This window comes from Ailuropoda melanoleuca, chromosome 6 (genome assembly GCF_002007445.2).
Source record: "Ailuropoda melanoleuca isolate Jingjing chromosome 6, ASM200744v2, whole genome shotgun sequence".
In the NCBI taxonomy this organism is placed as follows: Eukaryota; Metazoa; Chordata; class Mammalia; order Carnivora; family Ursidae; genus Ailuropoda; species Ailuropoda melanoleuca.
The window spans coordinates 51,668,411-51,684,319 of NC_048223.1; the positions used below are offsets into that span (position 1 = coordinate 51,668,411).

Sequence of the window (15,909 nt, forward strand, 5' to 3'; positions counted from 1 at the left end):
CTCTCAAATAAATAAATAAATCATAAAAAAAAATACAGATTCCTGGGGTTGTCTGGCATGCTCACTTGGTAGAGCATGCGACTCTTGATCTCGGGGTTGTGAGTTCCATCCCCATGTTGGGTGTAGAGATCATGTAAAAATAAAAATTTAAAAAAAAATACAGATTCCTGGGCACCACCCCAGAGACTCTATATGAATAGGTTCTAAGTTCTGAGAATTAGTCATTTTTTAAAAACACCCCCAAGTCATTCCGCTATGACTAGTCCCTGGGGACCAAGTGCTCTTGCCAGTCAAGTTGCGGTCTGTGGATCAGCGGTAGCCCCAGCGCCTGGGAGCTGGCTGGAAAGGCAGAAGCTCCTCTCCTACCTCAGACCTGCTGGGTCAGCATCTAAAGACCACCAGCTGATTCGTAGGCCCATTGAAGTTTAAGGAACACTCTCGAAGCCATTCCCCCAAGTTAGGTCTCTAATGACTGGAGAAGGAGAAGGAAGAGGAGGAGGAAGGAGGAAGAGGGATGGGGAAAGGAGAGAGGTTCTGTCCCCTCCATTTATTAGAAATTTGGAATTGGGCACATTATTTCACCCCTCTTCCTCCTCAGTCCCTTTGTCTAGCAAAGGAGGAAGGTAATCATGCCTACCTCACGAGGGCTTTGTAAGGATTAATGAGTTAATGCCTGTGAATCACTGAACATACTCCCTACTCATAAGCTCTTGGTGTGTGTGTTCTGGGTTGAATTGTGTCCTTCTGGATATATTGAAGTCCTAACCTTTGGTATCTGTGCGTGTGACCTTATTTGGAAATAGAGTCTTTGCAGATGTGATCAAGCTACCATGAGGTCATTAGGGTGGGCTCTAATCCAATATGGCCAGTGTCCTTCAAGGACAGGAAAATGTCTTGTGAAGATGGACAGGGACAGTGCTATGTGGTGATGAGGCAGGGATTGGAGTAGTGTAGCTGCAAGGCAAGGAGCACCAAAGATTGACAGCCATCACCGGAAGTGCAAAGAGGCAAGGAAGGATGCCCCCACCATTTTCAGAGGAAACACAGCCTTACCAACACCTTAATTTCAGACTGCTAGCCTTCAGAACTGTAAGACACTAAATTTCTGTTGTTGTAAGCCACCTAGTTTGTGGTCTTTGTTACTGCAACCCTAGGAAATTAATGTAAATCTTGGATATAATTATTATGGTTGTTACTGGCATTACTACCTAATGCTGGCATGGGGCCTAGCACTGGGGAGACTGTGGTAAACAAGACCTAGTCTCTGTGCTCAGGACGATAGCTGGGAGCTCTTCCTGGAGGGTGGTGATGAACGGCTTCATACCCAGCAGGCGGGCCATTTCCAGATCAGGACCCCACTGGGAGAGCAGGTGGGAAGGCACTCAGCAGTCTTGAGGGTGCAGAAAGACTTCCCAAGGGAGATGTGATCTCTGGGACCATAAAGTCAGGTAGGTAAGAAGGCTGCATCTACTGTTCCAGGCAGAGGGGAAGGAGTTGAAGACCACGAAGGTGAAAGAGGTGACCAGTCGCCTCTCTGAAATCACAGCCGCAATCTTGTCAGCCCTCAGTCTGTGGATTGTCTGAAGATGACAGGAGTGCCTTCAAATAGCCGTGTGTCCTCAGGTTTTCTTCATTACCTGGAGCATCAGGGCCCCTCTTTACAGTGAGTGCTCTGCACACCCCATTTGAAGGCTGTTGTCAGAAACAAGACTGCAGAATGGTACTCAAGTGATTCTGCCGCCCCCACCCCCATGTAGCCTTCCTTGATCTCTCCCTGGTCCCATGTCATGCTGACACAGCCCTTCCATCCACCCCAGTATTCCCACTCAGCCCGGCCTAGGTCTCCCTAATCTTGTTTGGGTAAGGCTGTGTCCATTTCTGGGATTTGTCCTTAATTAAGCAATGTCTTGCCTCTTCTAGGTTTTCTGCTGGGCCTGTTCTTTCAAAAAATGTCCCCTCTTCAGAAAGCTACTTATATGGCCACTTTTTTTTTTTCTTTAGAACTATCAAGAAAATTGCTCGTATTTTCATTGTGCTCACTTGCAAATTTTATTTTTAGTATTTTCATTTTTAGAACATCCCATCCCTGTTGAACATATTATTCTCTTTGGGGGTGTGTAGCCGTAGACTCCTATCTGTCTTCCCTGTGGACTTAAAAACAATTGTATTTGAGCATAGTTGACCCACAGCACGACACTAGTTTCAGGTGTACAACAGTGATGCAACAACTGTGTGCGTTGTGCTGCGCGCACATGTGTAAACTCCATCTGTCACTTCACGATGCTATTAAGAACTCTTAAAATTTGTTTTCCTAGAGTGGAAATAGATTTGCTCATTCATCCAGTTAATATTTATCGAGCATCTACTGTGCAACAGGCACGGAGATCACTGAATAAGCGGATCCACACCCTCATGGCGCTCACAATCCAGTGAAGGTAAGGTTTGTGTCTGATTGGGTTATGGACTCTTTTTTTTTTTTTTTTTTTTAAAGATTTTTTTAAATTTCTTTATTCAACAGAGATAGAGACAGCCAGCGAGAGAGGGAACACAAGCAGGGGGAGTGGGAGAGGAAGAAGCAGGCTCATACAGGAAGAGCCTGATGTGGGGCTCGATCCCATAACGCCGGGATCACGCCCTGAGCCGAAGGCAGACGCTTAACCGCTGTGCCACCCAGGCGCCCCTGGACTCTTTTTTATTTATGTATATTCTTTTTCTTTTTTAAGATTTTATTTCTTTCTTTATTTGACGGAGAGAGACAAGCAGGGGGAGCAGCAGGCAGAGGGAGAGGGAGAAGCGGTCTCCCCACTGAACAGGGAGCCTGTTGCAAGACCCTGGGATCATGACCTGAGCTGAAGGTAGATGCTTAATCGATGGAGCCACCCCGGTGTCCCCATTTATATTCTCTTTTTACAAAGATGTATTTATTTATCTGGGAGAGAGAGTGCCACTTTATGCTTCCGAGGCATTTCCCCGAAGCACTCTTTTTTTTTTTTAAAGATTTTTTTTAAAATTTATTCTACAGAGATAGAGACAGCCAGTGAGAGAGGGAACACGCAGGGGGAGTGGGAGAGGAAGAAGCAGGCTCATAGCGGAGGAGCCTGATGGGGGGCTCGATCCCATAACGCCGGGATCACGCCCTGAGCCGAAGGCAGACGCTTAACCGCTGTGCCACCCAGGCGCTCTTAATTCCTACACCGAGCAGGTTTTTCATGATGCTCTGCCAGTCTGCCTGGGCTGCCCTTTGCCCCCATCCACTTCCACAGTCTCGCGAATCCTGCCAAATCCAGCTCAAGTGTCCCGCCCCTTGTGAAGTCTCTTAAGCCTGTTCTGTTGGCTGGGCCCCAGAGTGCCCCAGCTTCCTGTCTGTTACCTCCGTGGGACACACAGAACTCCCTGGGTATATAGAAGTCAGCTGTTTCTAGAAAGGTCTGCCCTCCTCCTGCCCTGTCAGTGGCATGAGGATGGTGATGGGATGTGACCCCTCTCCTGATGGGCACCCAGGTCTGAGCCTAAATGACAAGAGGCAGTGAGCCCAGGTGGCTGTGAGGGACCTCAGCTTCTCATCAAGATGCTTGTGGCGATGGTTTCAGATGCCAACGCTAGCTTCCTAAAACGCATACATTCTGAATGGACCTGCATTTCTTTCTTTTTTTTTTTTTTTAAGATTTTATTTATTTATCTGACAGAGAGAAAGAGTGCACAAGCAGGGGGAGTGGGAGAGCAGGAGGGAGAAGCAGACTCCCGGCTGAGCAGGGAGCCCGACACGGGACTCGATCTCAGGACCCTGGGATCATGACCTGAGCTGAAGGCAGACACTTCACCCACTGAGCCACCCAGGCGCCCTGTACCTGCATTTCTGCACATTATGTATTTTGAGACAGCCGAGGACATGTCCTAGAGATTGATTTGTTGACAGGTATCTGCTGTCAGCCTCCCTCATTGTAACCAAACACACCAGGCTGCATTCTTCAGCCGCTTCTGGCGGAGTGAGGCGTGCAAGAAGCAATTCAGTAGTTGGACAGGCCCTCTTGGTTCATCCTGTCCGAGGTCTCCGCACCAAGGCGAGCTGCTCTAAGGCCCTTCTCAGAATTGTTTCCTCAGTTGTACCCACCAGAGATTCATCTCCGGAGTCGCGCTGAGCGAAGAGTTGCTCTGGACACGCAGGTGCTGTGTGTGTTGGCGAAGCATGAGTTGGAAACCTAAACGTGTTTATTTAACCCAATTTTTTTTTTTTTTTTTGTGAGAGCCTTATTCATGTTTCCTTGAAGTAAACTATAATGTTCAGTTTCAAATCAGGCTCCAGAATCTCTGTTAAGCACAACACGGAATCCCTCACGGCCAGTAAATGCCGACAGGCTGTATTTCAAGCTGAGGTTCATTGCAGACAACACCCCACCCACCGAGAATGGGCCCCTTTCTGATTGCCTGGAAAGGCTTGGGCTCCAGAACAGAATGGCTAACCTATTAACAGAAGGAAGGAGAATAATTCAACTAAATGCAATTTTACTGGATTATGCCATTTCACATAAGTTTAAGGCCTGAAAAAGACTATTGCATGACCATTTCATTGATGACGTACGTGCCGAGGCACAGAGCTGTTGGTGAGCGGAGGCACCGTAAGATGTGGTCCTGCCTCCAAGGAGCCCACGGCACATGGCGGCTTCTGGTGCCTCACAGACACCTGTAACTTCAACCAAGGGAAAGGGAGATTTGCTGGCACAAGCCCAGAAAGCTTGGCAGAGGGAGTGGGCATGGGAGCCTTGAAAAATGGGAGGGTTTCAACAGTAGAGATGGGGGAGAATGTCGTCCTAGGAAATGGAAACAGCGTGCGTCGAGGCGCAGAGCAGGTCACACGTGTAGTCCCCTCAGCGAACAGCGGCCATGACTACAGCATTAGGTGCACGGGACAAGCGACAAGGGGGAGAAAAGGCTCGAAATACGGCTTCTGTCTTAAGGGACTCGAAGGAATTAGAGTCGGGAGGCAGTAGGGAGCCGTGAAGAGCTCGAGGCAGGACATGGCATGATTTGATGTGTGCTTGGGGTCAGTGACTCTGGACGCAGATGGTGTAACGGATGGATTTAAAACAAAAGGTGGAGGAGCCCTCCCCAGGTTTATACCTGTCTTCTGAATCCTGTACTGCGTAGACGTGATAACACATTACACGTGGACAGGTACAAGTTGTGTGTCCACGGCCTTCTTGCTTAGAAGATGGTCTGCTTGTCTCAGGGAACTTACTCCCTCACACTCTCATTACGAAGATCATCTCTACAATTATAACACAAGCAGCTTCTTGTGTGCAACTGCTTTGCCCCTTCTAGAAGGTAAAGTGTGTGCTGTAAAATACATACCTATTTGGGTTAAAATTGAAATGTGAGCTTTATTTTAAAATAGGTGAACTCTTGGGGCACCTGGATGGCTCAGTTGGGTAAGCATCTGGCTCTTGTTTTGTTCGGCTCAGGTCATGATCTCAGGGTCCTGGGATTGGGCCCCACATCAGGCTCCCTGCTCAGTCGGGGAGTCTGCTTGGGTTTGCCTCTCTCTCCTTCTGCTCCTCCCTCTGCTTGTGCACACACTCTCCCTTTCTCAAATAAATAAATTAATATTTAAAATAAAATAAAATAAACCATGTGAACTCTTTGATCTGGCAATTCCTTGGATGGAACTTTGTCCTAAGGAAATAATCAGGGTGGCCACAAAGATTGATCCGTAAGGCCAGCATCTCTGTATTGCATATAGTCATAAAAATTGGAAGCAGCCTAAGCATCCAAGAGAAGACTGGATAAATAAATTATGTAGCCAATTAAGTGTTTTTTGAAGAGTATCTAATAATATGGGTAAATGTTATAATGTACTGTTGAGTTTAAGAAGCAGATTACAAAACAGTATGATTCCATTTTTGTAAAAAAAAAAAAAAATTAAAGAATTCATGGGGAAAGATTGGAAGGGTATTGACCAAAACTGTAACAACAGTGGCTATCTTTGGTTGATGAGTAAGGATTATGAGTGATTTTTATTTTATTCTTTGGCCTTTCTTATAATTTTTAAAGTTTTCTACAATGACTATGTATAATTTTTGGTTATCAGGAAGAAATGCTATTTAAAAATTGCTTTTACTCTCAGGTGTCTGGGTGGCTTAGTCGTTAAGCGTCTGCCTTCAGCTGACGCTGATCCCCAGCATTCTGGGATCGAGCCCCGCATTGGGCTCCCTGCTTAGCGGGAAGCCTGCTTTTCCCTCTCCCACTCTCCCTGCTTGTGTTCCCTCTCTCGCGGCCTCTCTCTCTGTCAAATAAATAAATAAAATCTTAAAAAAAAAATCGCTTTACTCTCAAGGGGTGGAGTACCATTCAGGACTGTTCTAAGCTACTTTGCATCTCTTGGGTGAGTCTGGCCTGTCTTTGAACGAGAGGCTTAGTTCAGATCATCTCTAAGATCCGTTAAACTGTAAGCCGTCTTACCACATTGTCTGTGCCTTTCCATGTGCTCCCAGCGCCAGGCGCAGACCTTGTCATGGCATCCATCACAAGACAACAGCCTTCTCAGGTACATGTCTGCTTCTCCCCAGAGCCCTGGAGCTCCTTCAGCCTCTATCTGTGAGGTGCACTCTGGTTTCAAGCGACATGTATTACTCAAACTGACTCGAGCAAAGAAAGGAAATTATTATTAGGTCCCAGCACTAGATCTATTTCAGTATAGCTGGATCTAATATCTGGATGACAGCACCCAGGCTCTGTCGCTCTCAGCTCTACTTCTGTTTCTGTTGGCCTCTTTGTCAGCTCCCAGCAGCCTTGAGCTCACATTCTCACAGCTGCAGCCTCGATGGAGTGGGGAGAATGTCCTCCTCTCTGTAGTTCCACAGAACCACAGATCACTTTTCTTCGAGTCCCACGCATGTCACTGTGGCCAGGGGCTTAGATTATACCAGGAACCCCCCTGTAGCTGTGGTTGGTGGTGATCGGGGTGGGACAGGATACAAAGGCTAGCCCCTGCTGAAGAAACCACATGAACAGAGAGCAGGTTCCCAAAGATGCTGTCACCAGTTAAGGAGGAAATGGATTCTAGGCTAGGAAGATGACATACCTTGCCCTGTGCCCAGGTAAGGGCTCAGTGCGGCTTGTGGGATGGAAGAGGGACCGACGTAAGCTGTCAATTTTCCTCCCCGCAGACAATCATCTCCCCCGGTTCTGATCAGCCAGGTGCACTCCCGACTCAGGTTTTCTGTGACTGTACATTCCGGCTCCAATCGTTTTCTGAATAATTGGCTTAATCTTAGCTACTAATAGAAATTTGAAGCTGTTTCTATGAAGTCATTTTCCCCTTCAGCCTTTGTTACACATTCATTTTCTCAGGGTCAAGTGAGAATTTCTACTGGATTAATATAAAATGAGCAGGACTATTGTGACTCCAGGCACCACAATGAACTGATTTACGCTTTGTCTTTGAAAGACTATTGGAACATTTCTTTCAATAGTGTGGGAAATTGTCCATCGCAAATATGGACTACTTTACTTAATGACTGCAAAGCTCTTTTGCTAGAAAAGAAAAACAAAGAGCAGTAGGAGTTCTAGTACTTACCATCCTGCTTTAATACAGGTGAGAGGCAGATTTTTTTTTAGCTTCCTAATGATTGGGCTTCCAAATTCTTATTTTTAAAAATGTAGTACAAGAATGTGTAAAAAAAATTCAAACAGCATAAAAGAATATCCCATGAAAATTAAGCCTTTCTTCTACCCCTGATTTGGCCAACACAGAGGCCACCACTGCTAATAGCTTTCTATTTATTTTTTCCAGAGATATGCGATACAAAAGTGAACCTATCTATGTGTATTTGTCTCCATAGCTCCCCTTTTTGTTTTTACACAGTTGGTAAATGCACCTGTTCTGCTCCTTGGGTTTTTTTTTTAATTTTTTAAAAAGATTTTATTTATTTATTTGAGGGAGAGCAGAGAGCACAAGTGGGGGGAGGCACAGAGGGAGAGGCAGAGGCAGACTCCCTCTGACCAGGGAGCCCTACTCAGGGCTTAATCCCAGGACCCTGAGATCAGGACCTGAGCTGAAGGTAGATGCCCAGTCGACTGAGCCACCCAGGAGCCCAGGGTTTTGTTTTGTTTTGTTTTGTTTAACTTCTTAATGTGTCTCAGAGTTCCATATTAGAACAGGTAGCTTCACCTTGTTCTTTTTAATGACTGCCCAGTATTCTAATATAAGACTATACCAAAACTTTTTTTTTTTCAGTGCAGAAAGATGTTTTTATTAAAGCCTGGGGACAGGACCCATGGGCAGAAAGAGCTGCCAAGACCATACCATGACTTTTCAACCATTTGTCTATTGATTGGTATGTAAATTGTTATAGTCTTTGGATATCTCACCAATAAGGACTTTCCACTTTAGCTGAGACAGGGTCTTTGCCTTTTATTAAGAGGTATTACTGGAGGACACCTCAAAGAATAAATAAAAATAAGAATTTAAAACATTCTAAAGCCATGGCATTGGCAAAGTACCACTTTACACTGCCAGGTAAACTCTGGAATACCTTAGTATTCCTGGCAAATGGTACTCTGTCCTCACACTCTATTCCTACCAACTCCTATTGGAAGATAAGCGGAGGGCTGTTGTATTTGTGCCTTAGGTTTTTACCAACCTCAAGTTGTGAAACCGTGCTATCCCCAGAGTAGACCCTGAGATCTCAGATTCAACCAGATTGAACTCAAGTGAGCTCTGGTCACACACCTTCTGTCTCAGGAGGGGAAAACCGGGTGCTGCCAATCACCTCAGTCACAAGACGATTTGGGGGCTTTGACCTCTTCTTGGACAGCTCTGAGGGTCTTTCTCCTGGGGCTTATTCAGCCCTTCGGGAACTAATTGACAGACTGTCCTCTACTTCCCATGGGGTTACATTGCAATAAACCCATTGTCGAAAATGCATTTGATACGCCTGACTCACAGAACCTGACAGCTTAGTCCAGCCCACCTTAGACGTGCTCAGGACGCTTACAGTAGTCGACACGCTTGCGCAAAATCACCTGACACAGAGCCTAGTTTACAATAAAGTGTTGACTCTCCATGTCATCTACTGAGCCCTGAAGTGACAAACGGAATGTCTGTGTAGGGGCAGAATGGTGGGAAGTGTGCAGGCTGCTGACCCTCGTGATGGGGTTCCTGCCTGGAGGCTGCTGCCCCAAATCCCGGGAGAGGATCACACTGCGTCTCTCCAGCCTGGGAAAGGGTCCAAACTCAAAATTCAAAGCATGGTTTCTACTGAAGTGTGTCACTGTCGCACCATTGTCAAGGTGAAAAAGTTGACCACTGTAAGTCGGGGACCATCTGTAAATACTGAACAGTAGAGTCACGTCACACACATCTTGGACTTGCAAGAATGCTATCATGTGTCCTTCACAAAAAGAGAAAGAATTCAAATCATGTGGGAACGGCCCTGCTAGTGGCTGGAGGAGCGTGCCCCTGGGAGGGGAACGTGTTGTGCCTGGAACCAGCACCGCTGGTCCGCTGAGGACTTTGGAAAGATGGTGTGAATGACTCTAAGGGTTTGATCCAAGAAGTGAAACCATTTTTCCTGGTGGCAGGTATGAGGGTGGTGATAGAAGAAAGTAAGGAATTTGTTGAGTGTGATTAATGAAGAGTCAGGGAATCTGGTAAAAGTATTTTTCACCATCGACCACATTAAATCAAGTATTGGAACTGTACTTGGTTTTGTATCTGAAGGATTTTCAAGGGTACTGTTGGCTGTAAATGAATTGCACCCCCCTAACATGGTTGAACTTAAACCACATTAAATATGACCTCACCGTATCTCATCTGGGCTTCCGTGAGGCTCATGGGGGTAATGTAGCATGCCAGAATTTGCAAGCCAATAAATAAGTGGCAGGGCTAGGATTCAAACCCATGCTGCCAGCAGTGCCTACAGATGTGTGTAGCCTCTGCTCTTTACGGCATCCTCATTTATAACTCGGTCATGTAACCAGGAGAATGACAATGGCTCTGGGCTAACCAACTGGGCTTACCCAATAGTAAAGGACTTCCTGGGACTTTCACTATTTTTTTCCTTTTTTCTTTTCTCTCTCTCTCTCTCTTTTTTTTTAGAGAGCAGGGGGGGAGAGAGAGAGAGTGAGAGCATGGGGGTGGGGAGGAGGGGAGAAGGGCAGAGGGAGAGGGAGAGAGAGAATCTTAAGCAGGCTCCATGCCCAGTACGGAGCCCATCACAGGGCTCCATCTCACGGACCCTGATATCATGACCTGAGCCAAAATCAAGAGTCAGACCCTTAACTGACTGAGCCACCCAGATGCCCTGGGACTCTCACTTTTAAAATTAAGATAGTCCCAGGCAAATTGGGGTGGTCAGTCAGCCTATTTGGGTTTTGGAAGGCTCAAAGTCACATGATGGGATCATCCTATTTCATTAATCTTTCTATTCTTTTTTTTTCAAGATTTTATTTATTTATTTGAGAGAGAGTGAGAGAGCGCACAAGCAGGGGGAGGGGCAGAGGGAGAGGAAGAAGCAGATTCCCCACTGAGCAGGGAGCCCAACGCGGGGCTCAATCCCAGGACCCTGAGATCATGACCTGAGCCAATGGGAGATGCTTAACTGACTGAGCCACCCAGGTGCCCCTGATCTTTCTATTCTGAATGCTTCCTCTGATATTCTGTGGCTGGACCTTATTCTGAGCCATCATTCCAGGAATAATGTCTTGAAGGTTAAAACAGACCTGTGGGTGAATTAAGTCTATGAGACCTAAGAGAGGCCCATTTGCCAATGACTTTGAACTCTTTGAGTCTTTATTGAAATATTGAGCCCTATTAAAATCAAGACTTTGATAATGTAGGTAATCACTGAGTGTCTCAGGTGCTTTATGAATCTGTTTTCATGATTTTCTAGAGCTCGTGGATTGTGATAACATGAACAAAGCCAGTGACGAAAAGTGTCAGGTTGCAGTACCTTTTCCCATGAGAGGGAAGACAGAAGCAGATAAGAAACAAGTGATGGATAGATAGGAAGCTCTCCAAAGAAGATAAACGGATGTCCAGTAAGCACATGAGGAGACGTCCATCATCCTCAGCCTTCAGGGAACTGCACAGCCAAACCACAATGAGATACCCCTTCACACCCACTGGGACAGCTCTAATTAAAAAAAAAAAAAAAAAAAAAAAAAGAGGGTCAAAAACAGGCATTGGCCAGGATGTGGAGAAATGAGAACTCCTACACCACCGGTGGGAATGTAAAACAGGGCCGCCAACTTCAGAAAATAGTCTGGCCCTTCCGCAGTTCTACTCCTAGATACGTACCCAAGAGAAATGTGCACAGCAGCACAATTCACAATGGCTGAAGGGTGGAAGCTACCCAAATGTCCATCAATAATGGATAAAGAGAACACGGGATTTCCATATAATGGGAGACTGTCAGCCAGAAAAGAAGTGAAGTATTGATGAATGCTACTGCGTGGATGAATCTAGAAATATTATGCTTAAAAGGGAAAGAAGTCAGATGTGAACATTCACATATTGTGTAGGAAATACCCGGAATAGGCAAATCTAGAAGGATAGAAAGGAGGTTAGTGGTTTCCAGTGGCTGGAGGACTGGGGAATTGTGGGGTGAGCGCCAAGGAGTGTGGAGTTTCTTTGGGGTATAATAAAAATATTTTAAATTGGGTTTTGGTGATGGGTGTACAGCACAACTTTTGAATATAAAAAATATATAAATTATATATATACTTTATATATAAATATATAAAAGCCACTGAAATGTATACTTAAAACAGATGAATTTTATGGTATGTGAGTTATATTTCAATGAAACTATAAGAAAAAAAAGAAAAGGAAGAAAAGAGAAAAGGAAAAGATGAGAGATTGTTCGAAGCCTCTCTTCTGTCTCAAGGCACAGCCCAGACCACGTTGCCAACCTTCTGACCCAAGGAGGTTAAGTCAAACTCAAGCTCAGCAATCCGCATGTCTTCAGCCCCTCCCTCCAGGTGCAGCTGGAAAGTTCTGGGGATTTTAAGTCTCTTTTACTGTAAGTAAAAGTAGGTGATCAGATCACCACGCTCCCACCACAGGCAGTGAAAGAGCTAAAAACGACTCCTGCTTGTTGAGTTTTCCCATTTTCCAGAGTTTAGGTTGAATCTATAGGAATCCACTTGACGAACTCTGATTGTCCTGGCCGATAGGACAGAGAGTTCTTTTAGGATTTTATTTTATTTTTTATTATTTTTTAAAGATTTTATTTATTTACTTGAGAGAGAGCAAGAGAGAGAGCACAGAAGGAGAGAGAGAAGCAGACTCCCCGCTGAGCAGAAAGCCTGATGTGGGGCTTGATCCCAGGACCCCAGGATCATGACCTGAGCCGAAGGCAGGGGCTTCACTGACTGAGCCACCCAGGTGCCCCTTATTCAGGATTTTAAAAATAATACTTAGTCTATTCCCTATGTCCTGGAGCCTAGCAAGGAAAGAAGGCTGGTCACTAACATGCTCTGAGGCGAGTTTTGTTTTTGTTTTTGAAAGAAATCAAGATCCTTCCTTTCCACTTAACTGATAGGAAATGCCTGATTATTCAGCCCAGGGAGAGCACACAGTAGAACTGCAGAAACACTGTCTCCAGTGAAGGGTTTGCGAAGCAAACTGACGTTATTAACTAACACACCTTCCAGGATCCCCTAAATCTACGTGAGAGAAACAGTTGTTTCTGACGTTCCCCAGATGAGCATGTGTGCACGAAGCTGGTAGATACAAATGCCCTTCCCTAGCAACTGTGTCTGGAAGCTTCACTCAGGAGCCAGGGCTTAGTCAGAGTTTATTTGAAAAGAATTGTAAGACCATTTCCTTTAAAGCAATAAATAAGAAAATACTGATATAATCTCTCAAGCCATTTATGCTTCTCTTTTCACGTATGCAGGATGACTTTTCTACTAATAACTCCAAGCTTAATGCACAGTATTCTGTTTCATTACGTTTTTAAAGAACTGGTTCATGCACAGGCATGGGTGGGCTGCAGGCTTGCGTGTTAGGAGCAGGGCTGGTGAGCCACACCCTGGGTTTGAATCCCGGCTCCACCGTTGACTTAGATACTTAACCTCTTGAGGTCTCATTTCTGCTTCCGTAAAACGAGCGAGGCAGTATTACAAGCTTCTTGTTGCAAAGGTTAAGGAAGTGAATACATGTAAAGCACTTAGGCGAGTGTCAGGTGCTCTGTGCATTAACTTCATTGTCTTGACTTAGCCAACCAGGCACTGGGCCTAAAACAACGAGTTAATCTTAGCAGCTCAGCCTCACTTTGTTGCACCAGCCCAGAATCGGTTCTTCTAAAAGAACCCAGTCGTTAGTCCACGAACGGGAGAAACTAATGCTTTCTCAGCAGAGTTCTAATATGAAGAAAGGGGTCCGAGGCCAGGAGGTTTAAGGAATAGCATGGATAACTGGGACTAAGTGTTAGAATATGGTTTTTCTAGGCAGGGAAAAGTCTATAGAATCCCACAGATGATTTTTTCTAAGTTTGCTTATAAAGAACACAATGAATTATTCCGTGAGACCTTCATAGCTCCGTCATTTGTTGTGAATGTTTGTGTCGTGTGAATGTACTACGTAAGTCAACAGCACCAGGCATGGAACGTGACACATGAGTTAAAATAATTGCTTCCCGTTAGAATAGCTTTGTAGGATTTTTAAATATAATAATTTCACATCTCCTATTAGATTCAAGTGCTTTTTTCTGATGCAAGTATATACACGTTCAACGTGTTAGCATTTTAGTTTTAGTTTTGCTGATAAAACATGCCCACCTTGGTGGACCTCATGGTCGTAGAGACGAAAATTTCAAGTACGAACATATCGGAGAAATGCGTAGTGAGTGTGGACAGAAAGTACAGGTAATATGTCATTTAAATTATCCTAACATTGATTTACCAGGATCTCATTTTGTTAAAGCCCTCTTTGCACCTTGCGATGCAGCAACATCGCAGGACGGAAGAGAATGCTGGTATGGAAGGAAGCATTGGCCCCTGGGACTCCTCCCAGGGGGGCTCCCGTGACTTCTGGTGTGCCTGCTTGTTTGCTTGCTTTTTTTGGCTTTGTTTTTGTTTGTTAGCATTTTCTTACTTTCTGGTACCATGAGACGCTCCAGCCTCATTTTGTACTCTTCCCGCCCCAGACTCAACCAATTCTCCATGGGGCGCGGGTTCCTTTTATGGGAGAATGACATTTAGAAACCGAGATCTGGGCACTCGGTGTGCTCCTTGCTGCTGTAATGTCAGTGCTTTTAGACTCTCTTGGTGGGCAGAGCTAGGAAATTTAAGCATGTTTATATATAACATGTCTGTCCATACACATCTATATTTCTGTATCTGCTGATATGTATGTATATTAAAAACCTATGAATCCACACTGGTATCTCTGTTTCCAGCCCAACACCACCAGGTTCAATCCAGCTTTCTCCTTTCCTCATTTGTAGGTTTTTTTCAGTGACTGAGAAAGCTGGCTCTCGTACCTGTAACATATTTCCCTTTTCGTTCAACCGAATACACACGTAAAATAGTATGCAGGGGCCCAGGGAGCTGAAGGTATGATTCCGGTGTGATTTTAGTAGAGCTGAGAACCCCTGGCAAAATCGTTTTCCTTCCCCATTCACACTGTGAGACATTTTATTCTCGGTAGTGGGATGATTTTTAAGAATGTTATCCAAGGTTGTCTTCCCAGTACACCTGTTTCTTCTCTTTCTACTTATTTTCTAAATTTCCTATAACAAATTGAAATATGTGGGCCAGTTGGAAGACCTCTGTCAAAGGCAGTGATCTGCAGAACTGTGGTCCCGGACCAGCAGCAGCAGCATCACCTGGGAACTTGCTAGAAATGCAGTTTCTGTGTCCTAAGCTTGACGTCTGACATGAGAAACTATGTGTGTGTGGGGGGGCAGCAATCTGTAATTTAACAGAGGTGACCTCGATGTACCCTCCCCTTTGAGAACCAATGATTCTCTTAAAGAGAAACTTGTAAAACTACTGATGCCTGGGACCCACTCCGCCTCCTGACTTTGATTTAGTTAGTCAACTACCCTCAGACAGTTACAATGTGCAGTGAAGTTTGAGAACCACGAGGGCTCAAACACTCCCACCCTTTCCAGAGCAGAATTGTCTTTCTAGACTAAAAGTGAACAAAAGAAAAACGAGTGTCTCTGTGTGTGTGTGTGCGGGGGTATAATTAAGAAAAGACAGTGTTTTGAAAATAGAGGGATTTCAAGGTTCAAGCGTAAGTTTGTGTTAGCTGTGCATATAACAATTTTGGCCAATATTTATGATTTTAATTATAACGGGACTGTTGTCCATTTTTCTTTAGGAGACTGATTTCTCCTATGACTACAGTTGTATTTTTAGTATCTGATGATTGAAAATATTTCATAAAGATTAGGAAATAAATTTGATGACATTTTAAATGAATTTGAATTTTATTCTTTAAAGCAGCATCTAAAGACCTTTGAAAAATAGCAATATACATAGAGAACTACCACTTTTTCAGAAAATGCTCAGTACCCATAAAAATTCTCTTATGATACTGTCAGGAAGCCCGAGGTCTCTAAGTTAGGATTTTCATACCTTTATTTAAAAGAGGTAGAGGGACGCCTGGCTGGCTCAGTCCGAAGAGCGTGTGACTCTTGATCTCTGGGTCATGAGTTCGAGCCCCATGTTGGGTGTAGAGTTTATTAAAAAAATACATAGATAAACTTAAAAAAAATTTTTTTTAAATAAAAGCGATGGAGAGAGAGAATATACTGATTTTTTTTTTTTACTGCTTATCTTTACATGATGTGAAATTTATAAAATCCTTGTAGAAGGTTGAGGACACACAGTAAATTATGCTCAACATATTATATTCCAATTATTTGCAAATTAACCACTTATGGTATCTCTGATATT

At 44.5% G+C, this 15,909-nt stretch overlaps 1 long non-coding RNA gene across 1 annotated transcript in view; it reads left to right on the forward strand.

Moving 5' to 3' along the window:
* The window catches only part of LOC117802661, a 33,139-nt gene extending 21,396 nt beyond the window's left edge, over positions 1-11,743 (forward strand). Inside the window, exons 2-4 of the long non-coding RNA XR_004626065.1 lie at positions 1,484-2,435; positions 8,234-8,333; positions 10,890-11,743. This is a non-coding gene — a long non-coding RNA (uncharacterized LOC117802661). The remainder of the gene's footprint in view (positions 1-1,483; positions 2,436-8,233; positions 8,334-10,889) is intronic.
* Positions 11,744-15,909: the final 4,166 nt, after the last annotated feature.